Here is a 17,154-nt window from a genome sequence, read left to right as displayed (position 1 = left end):
AGTGTCTCAGCACATCAGAGACTGTCTAAATCCCTCCCACAACCCCCATCAGTTTGCTTACAGAGTAAACGGGGATGCCATCACCATCATCCTTCAGTGAGAGCTGACCTATATGGAGAACAGGAAGATCTACATGAGGATGCTCTTCGTGGACTACAGCTCAGCTTTCAACCCCATAATACCACCAAAATGGACCATCTTCAGATCCCCCTGTCACCTGCTCCTGAATCAGCAACTTCTTAACAAACCAACGTGTGAATTTTTTGTCTCAGAAACTTTTCTTACCACACCTTTTCTCTTCATTCAAGTTTCCACTAATGTGGTTTGATACAGCACTCTGAACAGCCAGCCTATTCAGCAGTGACCATCTGTGGGTGATGGAGGGTGCTGATGTTTGTCATCTGGATAGCTATCAAGTTAGCAGACTTCCCCGTGATTGCAGTTGTGTTTACTGAAATAGGCGAGAGATATGTGGTATTTATACTGTTGATTTACTCTGTCTGAAAACTACACTGTAAAATATAACTTGTTGTTTCAACTTAAAAATATGAGGTAAAGGGCTGCCTTAAAATTTTAAGTTAAGTCAAGAAATAGAGTTTGTTCTTATAACACAACCAATTGTTATCTTAATGAAAAATCACATGTTGTCTAAACTTTCATCTTAGTTTAGTTGACTGAGATTTGTTAGTCAGTTCAACTCCTTTAATTGTCATTTTTACTTGGGAAAACCCTTTCAGCTAAATTAAAATAATCTATTGTTTAAACTCTTGTCCTAGTTCAGTTGACTTGGGTTTTTTAGTTAATTCAAATACTTTAGTAGTTCTTTTAACTTAGGAATCTATTTTAGCTTAACTAACATAATCTGTTAGCTAAGTTGATTTAAGTTTATTAATTAACTGAGCTCCTTAAGGTAGCTGAGTGAACTTGTAAATCAGTTTCATTTTAATTATCAGAGTTGATTGACTGGATGTAAAGAAAAATGTGTATTAAACATCTTAAGTTTTGTTTTGTTTTTTTAGCTTTCTAACATCCATTTCAGCAAAACTACCTGTTAGGTTTATCTTAGATCTCAGGTTTAAATATCTACATTCCTTTAAATTAATTTTCTGTTGTTTACAGAAAAAAAAATAAAACCCCACAGATTCCATTAAAGTCTATCTGATCATTTCATACAGAAAGTTTGTTTTAAGAACATGACAAGACAATTACTCATGAGCACCCAACATTCACCATTTATTGTGCCATCTTAGTCATCTGAGAAACAGAAAAATCAGTGACGTAGCTCATCAGGCTCACAATCCATCAAAACTCAAAGGCTGCTCCCTGTGAAACAATAAATTTGAACTTGGTCTTGAGCCCAGTTTGGGTGAAGATTAAATTCTGACCAATACTCTAGGAGCAGTAGTGATTCTTGTGAAGTAATAACATAAAGTCTGCATTAATGTAATGTATCAACGGGACACTTGCTATTTTAGAAAAGTTATTCTTTACATTTACAAAATTTTTAAACTTCATTGTGCTCAGGCACACCTGTTAGCATAAAACTTGAAATATTAAAATAGTACAAAACCTTTGATAAGTGACAGTAAAGATCAGTTTATAACAAGTAAGACATCAAACTCTTGTATTTGTCTTCGTTTACAATTGCAACAAATTCCACAGAACCAATATCTCTGAAAATGAGTGCATGCTTCTGAAACATTTGATAATATGGATATTTCAGATACATCAGTTTGAGTCTGCTCAATTGCAAAACAAAGGAAAAACTACTGACTTGCATGAGATAAGCATCTGCAAAGTCCACCATTATATTGTTGTTCACATAAGTTTCTTAAACCATGAACAAATGAGTAATTGTCTAATCTGGAATGTAAAGTGTAGTCATTTAGTGACATACAAAAGTGAGAATGAGAACTTGCAAGAATAAAAAAACAAACAGTAAAATAAAAACTGTCCTTAACACTAAGGAACATACAATTACAGTTCTGCATGGCTTTCTGCAAGAGTCTGTTTCTTAGACCATGCACTAGTGAGATGCACTGCCTTCCACCAATGTTCATTAGGATGTTCTGAATGACTTCAAAGATGTCCTTAAGTTCCTTTGGATAGTCTATGTTGAGGGCAAAAAGAAGGCCCATCAGCATGGAAATGGCACTTGAGACATCCCTCAGATTAGACAGGATTACTGCCGCCTCAAGGACAACCAACACATCGATGATGTCTTCTTCTTTCACCATCGCAATGCCAACTTTCATCCTCTTAGAAAACGTGTCTTCAATACCTGTCGGCTATAAAAGGGTTCAAAGACAAAAAAAAAAAAAAAAATTACACAATTACAATTATACAATATCCCTTGTGCTTAACAATTCATGTCTTTCCAAAGAAGAGCCATACTGATGCTTTGGATGATGGTGATTGGCTTTGGGTAACACTTATTAGTTGTTAAAGTTTTTTCAGAATGAGATATGCACCCCCATGTTACAAATCCATTTCTTGCTTTAAACAAAGACCATGTTCATAAATAACTGAGCATGTCTTCAATTGCAGAATTCAAACAAAATTTTCAATTTAAATGGTAAATGACCTGTATTTGTATAGCGCTTTACTAGTCCCCTAAGGACTCCAAAGTGCTTTACACATTCAGTCATTCACACACATGGGTGGATGACTGAATCGCGACTCAAGAGTTGACAGTTCGTCTTATAATTGGAAGGTTGCCGGTTCGAGCCCCGGCTCCGACAGTTTCAGTCGTTGTGTCCTTGGGCAAGACACTTCCCCTGTTGCCTACTGGTGGTGGCCAGAGGGCCCGGTGGTGCCAATGTCCGGCAGCCTCGCCTCTGTCAGTGCGCCCCAGGGCGGCTGTGGCTACAATGTAGCTTGCCATCACCAGTGTGTGAATTTAAATCTAGTTATGCTAAATATTGGCTGTGCTCTAAACCAAATCTGGCTGAGAATACATGAAATGTGCAAACTGCAGCTACACTACAGGATCAGATTGTGGCTCCATAGACAATGCTTCTTTAATCAGTTTATTGATTAAAGTTTATTTTTCCCCCTATATTAACAGCATGAAAAAAGAGCATATAGACGTGGCTGAACAGGTTGCATAATTGGCACTGAATATCAACATCCACCTTTACCCAGCTGCCCAATGACTCTCGGCCAGTAACCTTTAATTGCTTACCCAATCTACACAGTCTCTTTTCCAGGGTCCAGGACATTTCACCAAAGTATTGCCCCCCACAGCTGTAGCAGCCACTGCAGCCCCTTAAATATCCTAATATCTCTGCCATTACAATATACAATGTGAGAAATCAAACGTAAAGCTGAAGTGAACAGTACAGCAGCGAAATGTCAAAGACCCTGGTGAAGACATGAATAAACACAAGACACTAATAATATCAATGCTAGCTTGCCAGTTAGTTTCTCTGAAACCCAGACCAAATCCAGTGTCAAAGATCTTGTAATAATACATTTGGTGAGGAAAAAGTACACATGTTATCATGTGGCATCTATTGTTTCATAGATGCCACATGTTTCATTTAAAATCCACTGTGGTGCTGTCATTATTAAATTTACTAAAAGAAACAATGCTAACCTTCACAGTCTTGAAAGTGTGTGAGGGATCTTCCTTTAGAAAATGAGGTCCTCTGTCCTCTTCCTTTGTGTAGGGCTCTGGTCAAAGAAGTCAAAAACAAAACCAAAACACTTTTTAAACAGTGTTCATGAAACATGTAGACAGCTCCAAATTCACAGCTTTTTGATACATAATTCCATCAATATATGATTATCATTGGAGATTTTGAATCAGGCTTATCAGGACATTCAAGTAGAATATGATATCCAACCTACCACAAATATACATAGATTCTGTAAAGGTTACCACACTAAATGTCCGGTTGTGAAATATGATGACAGACTTTACTTATCAGCTTTCTTTCAATGAGTTCATCAGTTGAACTGGATAACCTAAAACTTAAACAAAGGATTAGATTTCGCAGTTGAACACTTACATCATCTCCGAAGCATCTTATGAGCCTAGTTAGCCCTCCTATGCCGCTCTTGATTTTGTACAGCTCCATGAACCTCTCCATAATGGTCAAGCACAGCAAAAAGGAACCCTTTCAGGTCAACAGATGTAAGACGGGCAAATTCTGCTTCAACCTGAGCAATAGAAGAAGAGGGGTGGAGAGTACAGGCAGAATAAAAAAAAAGATTCTTTGAGACCCAAATTTAAGCAAACAGTCATCTGAGGCCCATTAGAGAAAACACAAACACACAAAAGCAAACAAACAAAAAGATGCACTTTACCTGCCGTTCAGCAAACAAGGAAGTTCAGAGAACAATAAGCTCTGTCTTGAAATCTTTTAAAGTAGAATGATTGTGAAAATGACTTATGTGATGTAAAACTTTAGTAAACGTGCGATTAAAAGAACACTGAGTAAAAGGACAAGTAACAATTTCCTTATTCCTCAGATGTTTACCTTGATGAGCAATACTGTTTTAGTCCAACTGCCTCATTAAAGTTACACAACAGGCTTTTTACATTAAAGCCAGCAAGTCCATTACATACTCCCTTTTTAGATCTGAAATACTGTGCACATTCTGTGTATATGTAGTGGACAGCAATTTACCCAAAAGAGCGCAAAGTTTGCAAGTCCACCTCATTTAAATGACAAAGACAGATGTGATCATCTAGACCTGTGAAAATAAATTAATGACAAACTTGCAGTTATGGATGTTATTACAACCACAAGAACCTAAACAGTCTGCTCCATTGCTTTTGTTAATGAATCACTTGTTGGTAACAGGTCTGAATATTTAGTTTATGCCACCTGCATGTGATCATCAATAGTGCCATATTACTTCTTAAGAAGTACCCTGACACTACAATCTTTATATCATTTGTTCTACAGAGCTATTAAGTTACAATATAATCTGTGGTGTTTCCAGTATGACAAAATGCACAAATTGTAACTTACCATTTGACTCCACTGACAAAAATAAATCCCCAGCATCAAGTTTGGCTTCACAGACCTAAAATAAGTAAAATAAAAATATATGTTATAATTATATTGTTTTCGCCATTTATTCATGTTTGCTAATTTTCTGACATATAAACAATGTTAGTTTTGTTACAATACAGAGAATGCAGTTTAATTAAAAGGTAAATTATGCAAAAAAAAAAAACTTCTGCAGTATACCATGCCAAAAATCAGTGTCTCTGATGCCAATTATTTTATCACTACAGCTCTTTTAGTATGGAAACTCACACAAACTAGTCATACTGATCACAAGAGTTCAAAAATAAGTCAAAATAGTGAGCTGTTGTTAAGCATAAAGCATTTCAGGGTAACAAATAACTGCACAATAGAATTAAAGCAAAAACTAAACACACTGGAGGACTATCTGATAAAAACTAATATAATGCTGGTTTGTAGACTATATTTTGTCTCAGTCCTCAGTGCACTCTTGCAGCTTAGCATGCAGCAGTTAATAACAACTTAAGTGATTACATAGGGGTAAACAGATGACAACAAGCATCCGAGTCCTGCCAAAAAGTTCTTTTTGAACCCAGTCAGTTATTGGAAATATTGCCAAAATGAACTTCCACCAAAATACAACAGCCTGTGAACTTGAAAGAAATTTACAAGTACAGAGACAATATGAAATAAGCTTTATTAATTAGCTGAGTTAGCTTGCTAATATCGCAACAGTGGTTGAGTGCACAACCTTAAAGCTAGCGGCACAATACTTGTGATTTGGTCAGTGCCACATTAAACCCATAAAAAAGGCCATATGTCAGTTTATTAGGTCAAGTTTGGTCATGACACACAAGCTGGACCTTGTTGGCTAAAGTTACATTAGCTAAAGCAAACATTTCGGTAAAAGAGAAAAACACACATCATGCCATAGATTCAAAACATGTTCCAACTTTTGTAGCTCTCTTTCCTTATAGTTATAACCAATGTTACTCACCTTGAAAGCATATTCCAAAGAAGACGATTAGAAAACGTCCAAGTAAAGTGAGCATGTCGTTAACCGCCAATTCCCCATGATGCACCTCGGTAGCAGTCACGTGAGGCAGTTTTGAATCCTGCTGTGCTCAACTTACCCACATTGTCAAGTTCACATAAGTTGCTGATTTAGCTGGACATGAGTTTTCAAGTTAGCTTTTTTTGGTGTAATTGGGACGTTTTTAACTTGTAATTCTATGTTATAACAACAACTTCAGTCATCTATCGTCAAACTGATATAGAATAATATGTTGAAATAACAAACATCTAGAATTACATTTTACAGTGTACACATTTAAATAATTTGAGGTACTGGTTTTCTGATTTTCATGGGCTATATAAAACCTTACCCTTTTGAATTGACTGCCAGGATTTATACATCGGGGAAACCAAACAACCTCTGGCGAAACGGATGGCACAACGCAGAAGAGCTATGTTGTGAATAATACTCATGATCATTGATCAATGGTCATGACAGTTTGCATATTAATGATCAACAAATTGACCTCCCAGCCCATTGTTCATTCAGTGGGCTGGTTTCAGTCACTGTGCAAATGTACTGTTTATAACGTTGGAAACCTGCAGTCAGCTGAGACTGAAGGAGTCACTTCGATAAGTGATGAAATGTTTCTCCCACTGAAAACTCTACGTCCAGATGAACAGAATCAACCTTTTGGGATCTATCACATATGAATACACCTAATGTTTCATTCAGGTCATGCAGTTTATCTTCAGTTGGATTTGTCCTCAGTTCATTCTCACATGAACATCCATGTCCACATAATTTGGTTTTAATCCAGTTACACAGAAATACTTTGTTTTACCTTTTCTCTTCAGAACTCTGTGTCTGCTGATCAGAATATACTCAATGCAATTTATGTTATTAAATCATAACTTTAAAGTCAGACGTTCTTTTAGATTAGTGGCTTCTTGGTGTTTGCACATGCTGTACCGTTTTAGCACTCTGTACCACTTTTAATAAAAAGGTTGGATGTTAAGACCTTTTAGTCTCTCTCAGATGCGATGACAGGTAAGCCAGGGGTGCTTTGGTCTGTCTGTTATATGGTGTTTCCTGCCTTGCAATGTTCTGCTAGTCCTAAAAATGCTACTACCTTCAATCAACTATTCATGGAGTTGTTCTCTTGCTTGTAGACTGACAGTATATGCCTACTTCTTTGACAGTTTTTCAACTTGACTAGATGAGTAAGTAAGGATTCTTAAAGCAATAAAATAATGTTTTCAGAAACTTTAGTTTCTGATAGAAAAAAGTTATTAACCAACGAGGGAAAAGGAAAACATTCTTTTCCCTTATGTGATAGCTTTGTTAGATAAACTCAAGAATTTTCTCCAAGCATAACGTCCCAGTGAAGTTCAGAACCAGCAAGGCCCTCAGATAAATCTTGTTCCTCTCAAGGACAAAGCACAACCTAAACCATATAATGTATGCTGTGCAGCACAGTGGACCCTTGAAAAGGTCAAACGCTAAGACCTTTTACCCTCTCTCTTTATAAACTTTCATAGACATACTGTATAGCACAACACAGGAGACCAGGTCAACGGGACAGTACATCAATACCCAAAGGAGAAGCACACTATTTCAAGCATGCGAATATTCGCATTAGGATCCAGTGGAAAACAGCCAGTGGAAACTGTGCCACCACTGACTGAAGACAAAGGAAGAGAAGAAGAGGAATGTTTGTTAAGTGGTATTAAACCCCGATCCTTTTGTCCCCATGATAGAACAGAGAAAACCGACTCATAGTGTGTTAAAACAGTTATATTTCTTTTTATTCAATCATCTTCTGGAAGAGAGAGACCCCTGCACAGCTCAAACGCCAGTTGCAAGAGCTCTAACATTAGAATCATAAGCTGTGTCTCATATAGGTGTTATTTTGGTACTTTACACGTCACACAGTTTCAAACATTGCTTATATGGAAAGTTCCTCTTTTCTGTGTCTTATCTATTAATATGCCTGTGCACTAAAACTTCCTGTTTTTCAGTGTGGCTGAGCACTTAGTTTGTGAGTCAAAGGTGGCCTTGCTCTACAAGCCTTCATTATTAGAGTACATAAAACAATATAATAGGAAAATAAGGATACTAAGGATATTGATTTCATGACAGTGGGAAAGGACATTTAAAGTCCCTAATGATAGGAACTATGACTATGACTGTGGTAAAGGAATAGAGTTGGCTTACATGATGGAGAGAAGAAAACTAAATATACTGTGTAAAACCAGGTAAACGGGAAGTAAGGCCAGGAGCATTGGGGCAGATTCAAGCTGTTCTACCATGGTGTCGATAGGAGAAAGAGTATATAAACAGATTTGTGGAGGTGACGAGAGTGTCCAAAAGGCTCACGAGTCTGAAGCTGGAAAATGAAGGGATAATATTGAGGTTCAGGTTGGATTTGTACCACAGGGACCACTGTTGCCTTCAAGTTCCACATCTTCTCTAGGTGTTCTCTAAGCCCTTGGAGTTTCATCTTATGTTCCTTTTCCCTTATTTTGCTATCACTTGGTATACCTACAACTGTCACTACGGCCTTCTTCCTCTGCTTGTTGACAGTTTTTCTGTCTGTATCAGGAAGTCCCTCAGGATTTTAGCTTGGTCATTCTCAAACACCCTAGAGGTTAGCCCTTGGGACTTCCAGGCCATATTTGGCACAGATGTTCCTGTACTATGCTAGTCACTTAATTCCATGTAACTCCCTGCTAGCATCTTGCACCTTGTTTTTATGTGCTGGATTGTCTCAGGGGCATACCTGCACAACCTGCACTTGGAGTGGACAAAAATTACTGGATTGATTATAATGTAGAACAGAAAAGTAGGTGCAATAATGGGTTATAAAGATATTTGCAAAATAGGTAATTTCTTTATAAGCTAACCCCTTCATAACTTCCTTTTCTTCATAACCTTTATATAAGCTAAGCCCTTCATAATGTATGTTGAGTACAGGCATAGGAAACATAAGCAAAGACATTAGAGATTTTTTTTTTTTTTTTAAAAACTAGAAATATCAGAAATTTTCTTTGGGCACACATTAACTTTTTGGCAAAATGGCAGATCAGAGTGGTGAGTGTGTTACAGAACAGAACTCAGCAGATCGTTGGCTGTGCAGTGGAGCTGAACTGGGCAGATGGTATAAGACACATCTAAATATTAAATAAAAAGTTGAGGCCTGAAAAGCAGTCCGGAAGAAGTAAAGGGCTTTAAAATGTGTTTCTTATGTTTTTGTAGCCAGCTGTGAGAACAATTTTATTATTACAAACTTAACCTCTTCAAGAAATGGTGTCTTTGCCATTGCTGCTCTTGTTACAGGTCCGGGTCAAACTGAAACCTTAAGGCAGTGCTAGTGTTACATGTGTTATCCTGTTACTATTTATATTAGTCTGCTTAAAGCATCTCACTTCCCTTTATAATGAATGAAGCAGTGGTAAAGATTTCAATCAGTCACCTCACTTCCAATTTTTCACTGTGACATATTAGGCCTCAAATGTTATCAGTCACATGATCACAATTTGATACAAGCCGCTTAAAAAGCTTAAAAAGAGTGAAACAGGCTTAGGAGCCTCAATGTGCCATCAATAATAAAAAGCACCTTTTAGTTTACTCCTCTTGTTGCTCCTCGAGTCCTGCTTTCTGGGTCCAACTCTCCCAGCAACACAGCCAGCCCTGACAATTAGACTTCTCCACAGACAATAAAATAGCTGACCCAGTTAAGCTACAGAGATTAATAGTGGTCTGCAACTAGAGCTTCACTAACAAATGGCAGACAGAAAATGCTGGATAACAAAGTATGTCTCCGGAGGCGAGTCACTTTTCTTTGTTCAGCATTGCATCATAACTGTGTTGAGGCAGAAGTAGCTGTTCTATTCTGAGCTCAGTGTTTCTGCAAGCTCGGAGCCATCCAGAGCAGGAAAGAATCAAAGATGGGTGCTGTAACAAGCAGAGACAAGTGGCACTCAAGTGCAATTTGAGCTATATATGCTTCCCCACAATGCTTCAACTGTGAAGGAGTGGGTGGAAGAGGAGCTCTTAGCAGCCCTTGCATGGGGCTGGATGGGTAGGTGGTTAAAGAGAGAAAAAGAAGGGAAATGCTTCTATGATAAAAATGGATTTATTTTTATGCTGGAGGAGAGGTGATTCACAGGACAAAATGACAGTGCAGAGGTCAGCACTGGTCACTCAGATTATAAGGGCCACAGTGAGGGCCCTTGACTGTGACTGAATCACTACTTCTGCCTCTAAGCATTGCTCATGTTTAAGTAAGTGTCAGTTTGTTTTCTACTCTTTCTGCAGATTAAGACATCTGAAACGGTGCAAGAAAAGTCCAAAACATTTGAATCCTTTAAAGTTTCATCAGATTTCATGATTGATGTTTTTTTCATGCTAGCCTGGAGAAAAATTTGAAACACACAAAAAAATAAACAACTTGATTCTTGCAGGATTCATGCCTGATTTAGTTATTTTAAAAGAAAATCCATACCAGTATTCTTTCATTGCTCAAGACCACCACCATCATACCCATGCCAACGAAGTCCCCAGTGCCCTGCCTCAATGACTACTGTCCCAGTGCACTCACACCCATCATGATGAAGCGCTTCGGGATGAGGCACGTTAAGACCCGGCTGCCACCCACACTAGAGCAACTATCGCCCAAACCGGTCAACAGACGACACCATCACCACCACCCTACATCTTGCCCTCACCCACCTGGACAATAAAGACACATATGTACGAATACTGTTCATAGACTTCAGTTCAGCATTCAACGCAATCATTCCTCAGTACCTGATCGGAAAACTGAGCCTGCTGGGCCTGGACACCTCCCTCTGCAACTGGATACTGGACTTTATGACGGAGAGACCTCAGACAGTCCACATCAGTAACAGCATCTAAAACACCACCACACTGTGCACTGGAGCCCCTCAGGGCTGTGTGCTCAGCCCACTGCTGTTCACTCTGCTGACTCACGACTGTGCAGCAATGCACAGTTCGAACCACATCATCAAGTTCGCAACTGTGGTGGGTCTCATCAGTAAGAATGACAAGTCACCTGTAGAGTTGGGCGATTGGATGAATGTATCGACAACAGGCTGACCCCATCGGCAATCGTTTTTACAACGGATATTTATTTATTTATTTGCCCATGAGTAAGTTTGCTAATAATGATGGAGCTAATAGAAGCAGTCAACAGAAAAAAAAAGTAATAGCGCTGTTTTAACAGCACCCTCTTTTATCTGCGAGCAAATGCACCCTCCTGAAAATGCACCCAAATGCTTGTTGATGGAGCTGCAGAAGCTGGTGATAGCCTAGCATACTCAGCCAGATGGTGGACATACATGCTCAATCAAGTTAGTCATGTTTGAGTACTTTGTTCGCACTATATGTCTGCACAAGCAGCACACCGCTTTGGTTACATCCTTAGGTTTACCTCTATCATCCCAAATTAGCAACTTTATATTTCTTTTAGTGCTGTCAGCGTTTATGCACCGTCATCACGACTAACGCAATTAACAATTAACACATCTGGAGCACAGACTGAGTCAAAATTCCTGAAATGTCTCTGTCAATGCATTTCGAGCAAATGTCCAAAATTTGCTCATTCTGCGCTCCAGGTGGGTTGAGCGCAGATTGGATTGACTACAAGGAGGCCTATGACTCAATGCCCCACACCTGGTTCCTGGAATGCCTAGAGCTATACAAGACCAACAGAACCCTTCATCAGGAACTCAATGGGGATGTGGCATACAACACTAGAGGCCAACTTTAAGCCCATAGCACAAGTCACCATCAATCAGAATCAGAATACTTTATTAATCCCTAAGGAAATTATGTGCGGGATTTACCAAGGAGATGCTCTGTCCGTGCTACTATTCTGCATAAGCCTGAATCCCCTAAGTGAGCTCTTTGACAAGACTGGCTACAGATACTGACTGTGGAATAGAGCAGTTGTCAGCCACCTCCTATACATGGATGACATCAAGCTGTATGCCTAGAGTGAACGAGATATTGATTCACTGATCCACACCACCAGGATATACAGCAATGACATCAGAATGTCGTTCGGATTGGAGAAGAGTAGTCACATGGTAAGGGAAGAGGGAAGTTAGTCCGAACTGAGTGGATCGAAATATCAGAAGGCAACATTGCAGATATAGAGGACAGCTACAAGTACCTGGGGATCCCACAGGCAAATAGGAACCATGAAGAGGCTGCTGGGAGAGCTGCAACCACCAAGTTTCTGCAGAGGGTCAGGCAAGTTCTGAGGAGTCAGCTGAACGGTAAGAACAAGATCCGGGCTATCAACACCTACGCCCTGCCCGTGATCAGGTACCCTGCTGGGATAATAAGCTGGCCAAAGGAGGAGATAGAAGCCACTGACATCAAGACCAGAAAGCTCCTGACTATGCATTCTATGCAGGTTCAGCACCCTGTAGGCGAGTGGCTCCAGCAGATCCCAGGAACAACATCGGAGATCTCTGTCCAGAAGAGCGCAGTCCTAGGAACAGCTAAGATACTGCACAGGACCCTCAAGCTCCCAGGCCTCTGGTAGAGGATCTGAGCTCGAAGGATAAAGACTGCCCGCAGGAGCGAGGGGGGTATCTTTTCTATATAAATTACAATAAAGTTGTCAGGGGCTGGGTCTGTGACCCAGCATTCTGACATTATTTTGTATTTTTGATTCTCTTATGTCAAATTGGTGATAATAAGTTTTTGTGTTATTATTAGTTAGGGTATAATTAGTTAGGGATTCTGATTTTTGTTTCATCTATGTCTCCTTGGTTATGTGTCATGTTTCCTATCCATTTTGTCATCTGTTTCATGTCTGTGTTGTGTCCACGTTGCCAAGCTTGTGTGTCATGTCTATGTCTCTCCATGTTGAAGAGTCTCGTGTCTGATGGGTTCCCCATGTAAACAACTGATACGCATCCAGCCATTCACGTATTGTAAACAAAACCATGATCCTTGGCTCTTAGCCTTGTGGTAACAATTTAAAAAAGGAAAAAAGGAAAATCTTGGAAGAGCTGCTGTTGAATAACGCACAAGTAGTAGAGTAGTACAACACAACTACTCTAACAAATTACTTTATTCATGGAATAAAACAGTAGCGTAATACATCTTTTGCCTTTCAAAAAAAGGGTAAAAAGAAATCTGCAATAGATTGCTTTTTTAAGTAATGACCTTGACCATAAAAATTAAAACCTACAAAAACATTTTGTTTTACATGTCTAATATTTGGAATAAATCCTACAAAAAATGTTCTGTAGAAAACAACTGGATCCTGGAGAACATTCCACCTGTGCTGCTCACACAATCATGTATTATTGTGACCACGGTCCTGCTCTCCGATCTCCTGTAGCAACAGAACATGATGTCAGACTGCTCCCTCTCTCTTCAGGGAATTGAATCAATTTGGCTTCTCCCACACACTGATGTCTGTTATTTAGAATATGTGCTTTGCATAGAGAGCTGCATTCAAGGGCCCTTGACAGTAACATAACTTTGGGCTTATCAAACTGACAGCAAAGGATAACTTACTCCTCCTCCTCCTCTTCCATTTGAAAAGCTGCTATTTTGGGAGCTCATCGAAGGCCAGTGCCTATGAAGTCATCTGATTGTGATTATGTAATGTTATTTCTCCACATATAAGTAGAATGAACGAGTCATTGTTTAAAAATAAATTCAAACACTTGCCAAAGTTAGACATGCTGCTGCTCTCAAAGATCACTACAAGCTGAACACACACAGAAAATACTGCAATAAAGACCCAAAGTGCTTTTCACAGATTTCACAAAATCTGATCTGCTTTTAACGTATAATAGTTTTGATGACTTTCAACTTCCAAAGTCCACATAAATGGAATCCTTCTGATGTTTACTATAAGATATACAAACTCACCACAGCATGTTTAAACCAGCGAAGAAGAAGAAGAAATGTCAAATAAAATAAAGGGTTTGCACACCACAGAACCACTAAGCAAATGTTGAATTATATAATAAAAAACAAAACAAAGCCTTAGTCACATACTTTTCTGAAATTAATCTCAATTAATAGGTCAAGGTCGAGTTTATTTATATAGCACATTACCAGCAGTCTATGCTGCAAAAAGTGCTTAACAATGTAAAATGCCACTAAAATAAATAAAATACACAACAATGATGCAGTAAATATAGATAAATAAATAAATAAAATAAGTAAATAAAACAACTGAAACAACAACAACAACAACAACAACTAAGACTTTTAAAACCAACATGTTTTCATACCAAAATATTTAGGTCAACGTGTGTTAAAAGCCAGAACATAAAAATGTGTCTTTAGTAACAATTTAAAATGGTCAAGTTATTGTGCAGATCTAATATTAAGGGGAAAACTATTCCACAGTCTAGGACCTGCCACAGAGAAGGCTCTGTCACCATGAGATTTCAGTTTAGACTGTGGAATAGTTAGGGTTAGTTTTGACCTGGATCTCACTGTTCTTTCTGGAGCATAAATAAATAGGAGCTGAGACAGGTACGTAAGGGCTCAGCTGTTAAGTGATTTTTTTTAAAAAGTAAAATTTTGAATTGGACCTGTAAGGAACAGGAAGCCAAAGTAGAGAGGCCAAAACTGGGTAATATGCTCCTTCTGTTTAGTGCCAGTTAGCAGATGCTAAAGACGATAAAGAGAGGCCTGGTCCAAACCAAAGTACAGAGAATTGCAGTAGTCCAGTCTGCAATTAATGAACAGATGAATACTGTAGGTGGGTGTAGCTCAGGAGGTAGAGAAGGTCATCTACTGTTAAGATGGTTGGTGGTTTGATCCCTGGCTCCCCCTAGTCTGCATGCCAAATATCCTTGGGAAAGATATTGACCCCAAGTTGTTCTCTGATGCATCCATCAGAGTATGAATGATAGTAAACACTTAAAGATAGTATAGAAGGCAGTGCTTGTGTGAATGCGGCGTGTTGTATAGAGCGCTTTGAATACTCTGGGAGAGAAGAAAAGCACTATATAAGAATCAGTCCATTTTACCATGAATAACATGTTCAAAGACATTAGCTGGAAGGTATGGCTTTACCTTGGCTCGCTGTTTTAAATGAAAAAAGCTTGATTGAACTACTGCGCTCACCTGCCTACAGAGTTTAAAGGAACCATCAAGGTACACACCAAGGTTTTTAACATTTGACTTACAATAGGAAGATAAAGGCCCAAGAGCACTGTCAATGTGATTATTAACAAAGTTGCCAAATATGACAACTTCTGTTTTGTTTTCATTTAATTTAAATAAAAATTTACAGACATCCACTGTTTGATGTCATCAAGGCAGCGTAATAATAGATGAAGTGAGTCTGTCCCTGCTTTTAAAGACTGCTAGATCTCCAACTCATCTTGAACTGAGGGGGCCCCAGTGGCAACATATACAGTGCAAATAAGGCAGGACCCAAAATAGAGCGTTGAGGTACACCATAATTAAGAGGGGCTATTTTGGATAAGTAGGACCGAAACCACTGAAGAGCAGATCCTTTTAGGCCAGCATATGATTCCAGCCATGAAAGCAGGATATCATGGTCGACCGTCAAAGGCTGCTGTTAGGTCCAACAACAAGAGGGCAGCAGGGCTGCCAGAATCCAGAGTTAAAAGAATATCATTAAAAACCCTTAAAAGTGTGTCGCGCTAAAATCCTAAAAAATCTGTTAACAATGTGCCGTCTCAGTGCTGTGTAGTGATTTAAAACGTGTGTATGCTCGCCCCCCCCATCTGACAACAGAGCTGTTTGCATGCAGACAGGCAGTCCCTGGAGTGGAGCGGACAGGAAACATGCTACTTGTGTGGAACCATAAATCCCACTTTCTAATAATTCAATTTGGGGAATTTCAATTTTATTTATACAGCGCCAAATGCAACAACAGTTGCCTCAAGGTGCATTATATTGTAAGGTAAATAATGCAAAGAAAACAGAAAAAACCCCAACAATCACATGACCCCGTATGAGCAACCACTTTGGCGACAGTGGGAAAGAAAAACTCCCTTTTAACAGGAAGAAACCTCCAGCAGAACCAGACTCAGGGAGTTTTTCAGCGTCACTCTGAGACAGGATATTTCTAATTTTAGAGATGTTGTGCAAATGGAAGAAAGCAGTCTTACATATTTGTTTAATATGTGCATTGAAGGACATGTCTTGGTCAAAAATGACTCCAAGGTTCCTCACAGTGTTACTGGAGGCCAAGGTAATGCCATCCAGAGTAACCATTTTTTTTAGATACCATATTTCTAAGAATTTTAGGGCCGAGTACAATAACCTGACTTTTATCTGAATTTTATGAAATGGGTCGCACAAAGAATAATATTACGCGCCATAAATCCTTATTTATTAGCTAACAATACTGTAAAATTACACTAGTATACATCACTAAAATTATATTATAAGGTTGTACTTTCTATAAAAATTATCTGTGCTGGAACCAGTGCTAATTAAATTAAATTAAATTTAATACATTTTTATCACAATAACAGTCGCCTCAAGGCATTTTGTATTGTACGGTAAAGATCTTACAATAAAAGAGAGAAAATTCCAACCACAGCCCCTTGTGAGTAAGCACTTAGTTTTTCCTTCCCACTGTATCACCAAGGAAAGAGATGTTAAAGATAATACTAGCACACTGTATGCAGTCATAGGTGTGTGACTGGGATTAAATCTTTGAATTTATAGAATTTACAGAATCCTACCCAGACATTTTTAAAATAGAGAAAATATATGAAATGTGGGGAGAATGTAATAGATTTCTACAAATTTACATTTAAATTACAAAGGCTAATAGCCACAGACTATATATGAAAGATGGTGGCAGCCGCAGTAATGTTAGGTTCTGGTTTTGAAACCTTAAGCCAAGTTTTTCAGTTATTGTATTTTGAAACAAAACAGCGTAAGGACATGGTGGATCTGGCTGTGAAACCAGGGCACTGCTACTTCATATTTGTCAATCACAAGGTCCTTCTGGTACTAGTCTGGACCATAACATACAAAATGAAAATCACGTTGTATTCAGTAAGCAGTGGTTGTAGGTAGAGTGGGGCATTGAACAGAGGAAGTCAAATTAACTACTGATCAGAAGGTTGGTAGTTCGATCCCTGGCTCCCCAACTCTGTATGA

The 17,154-nt window shown here is 38.7% G+C and overlaps 1 protein-coding gene across 3 annotated transcripts in view; it reads right to left on the bottom strand.

The window, feature by feature from the left end:
• whrnb (whirlin b) overlaps positions 1-17,154 on the bottom strand; it is a 133,485-nt gene that overhangs the window by 94,029 nt on the left and 22,302 nt on the right. The gene's annotated exons all lie outside the window — the stretch shown is intronic.

The sequence above is a fragment of the Oreochromis niloticus genome, linkage group LG12, assembly GCF_001858045.2.
Source record: "Oreochromis niloticus isolate F11D_XX linkage group LG12, O_niloticus_UMD_NMBU, whole genome shotgun sequence".
Taxonomy (NCBI): Eukaryota; Metazoa; Chordata; class Actinopteri; order Cichliformes; family Cichlidae; genus Oreochromis; species Oreochromis niloticus.
This window is presented reverse-complemented; position numbering and strand designations above follow the sequence as displayed.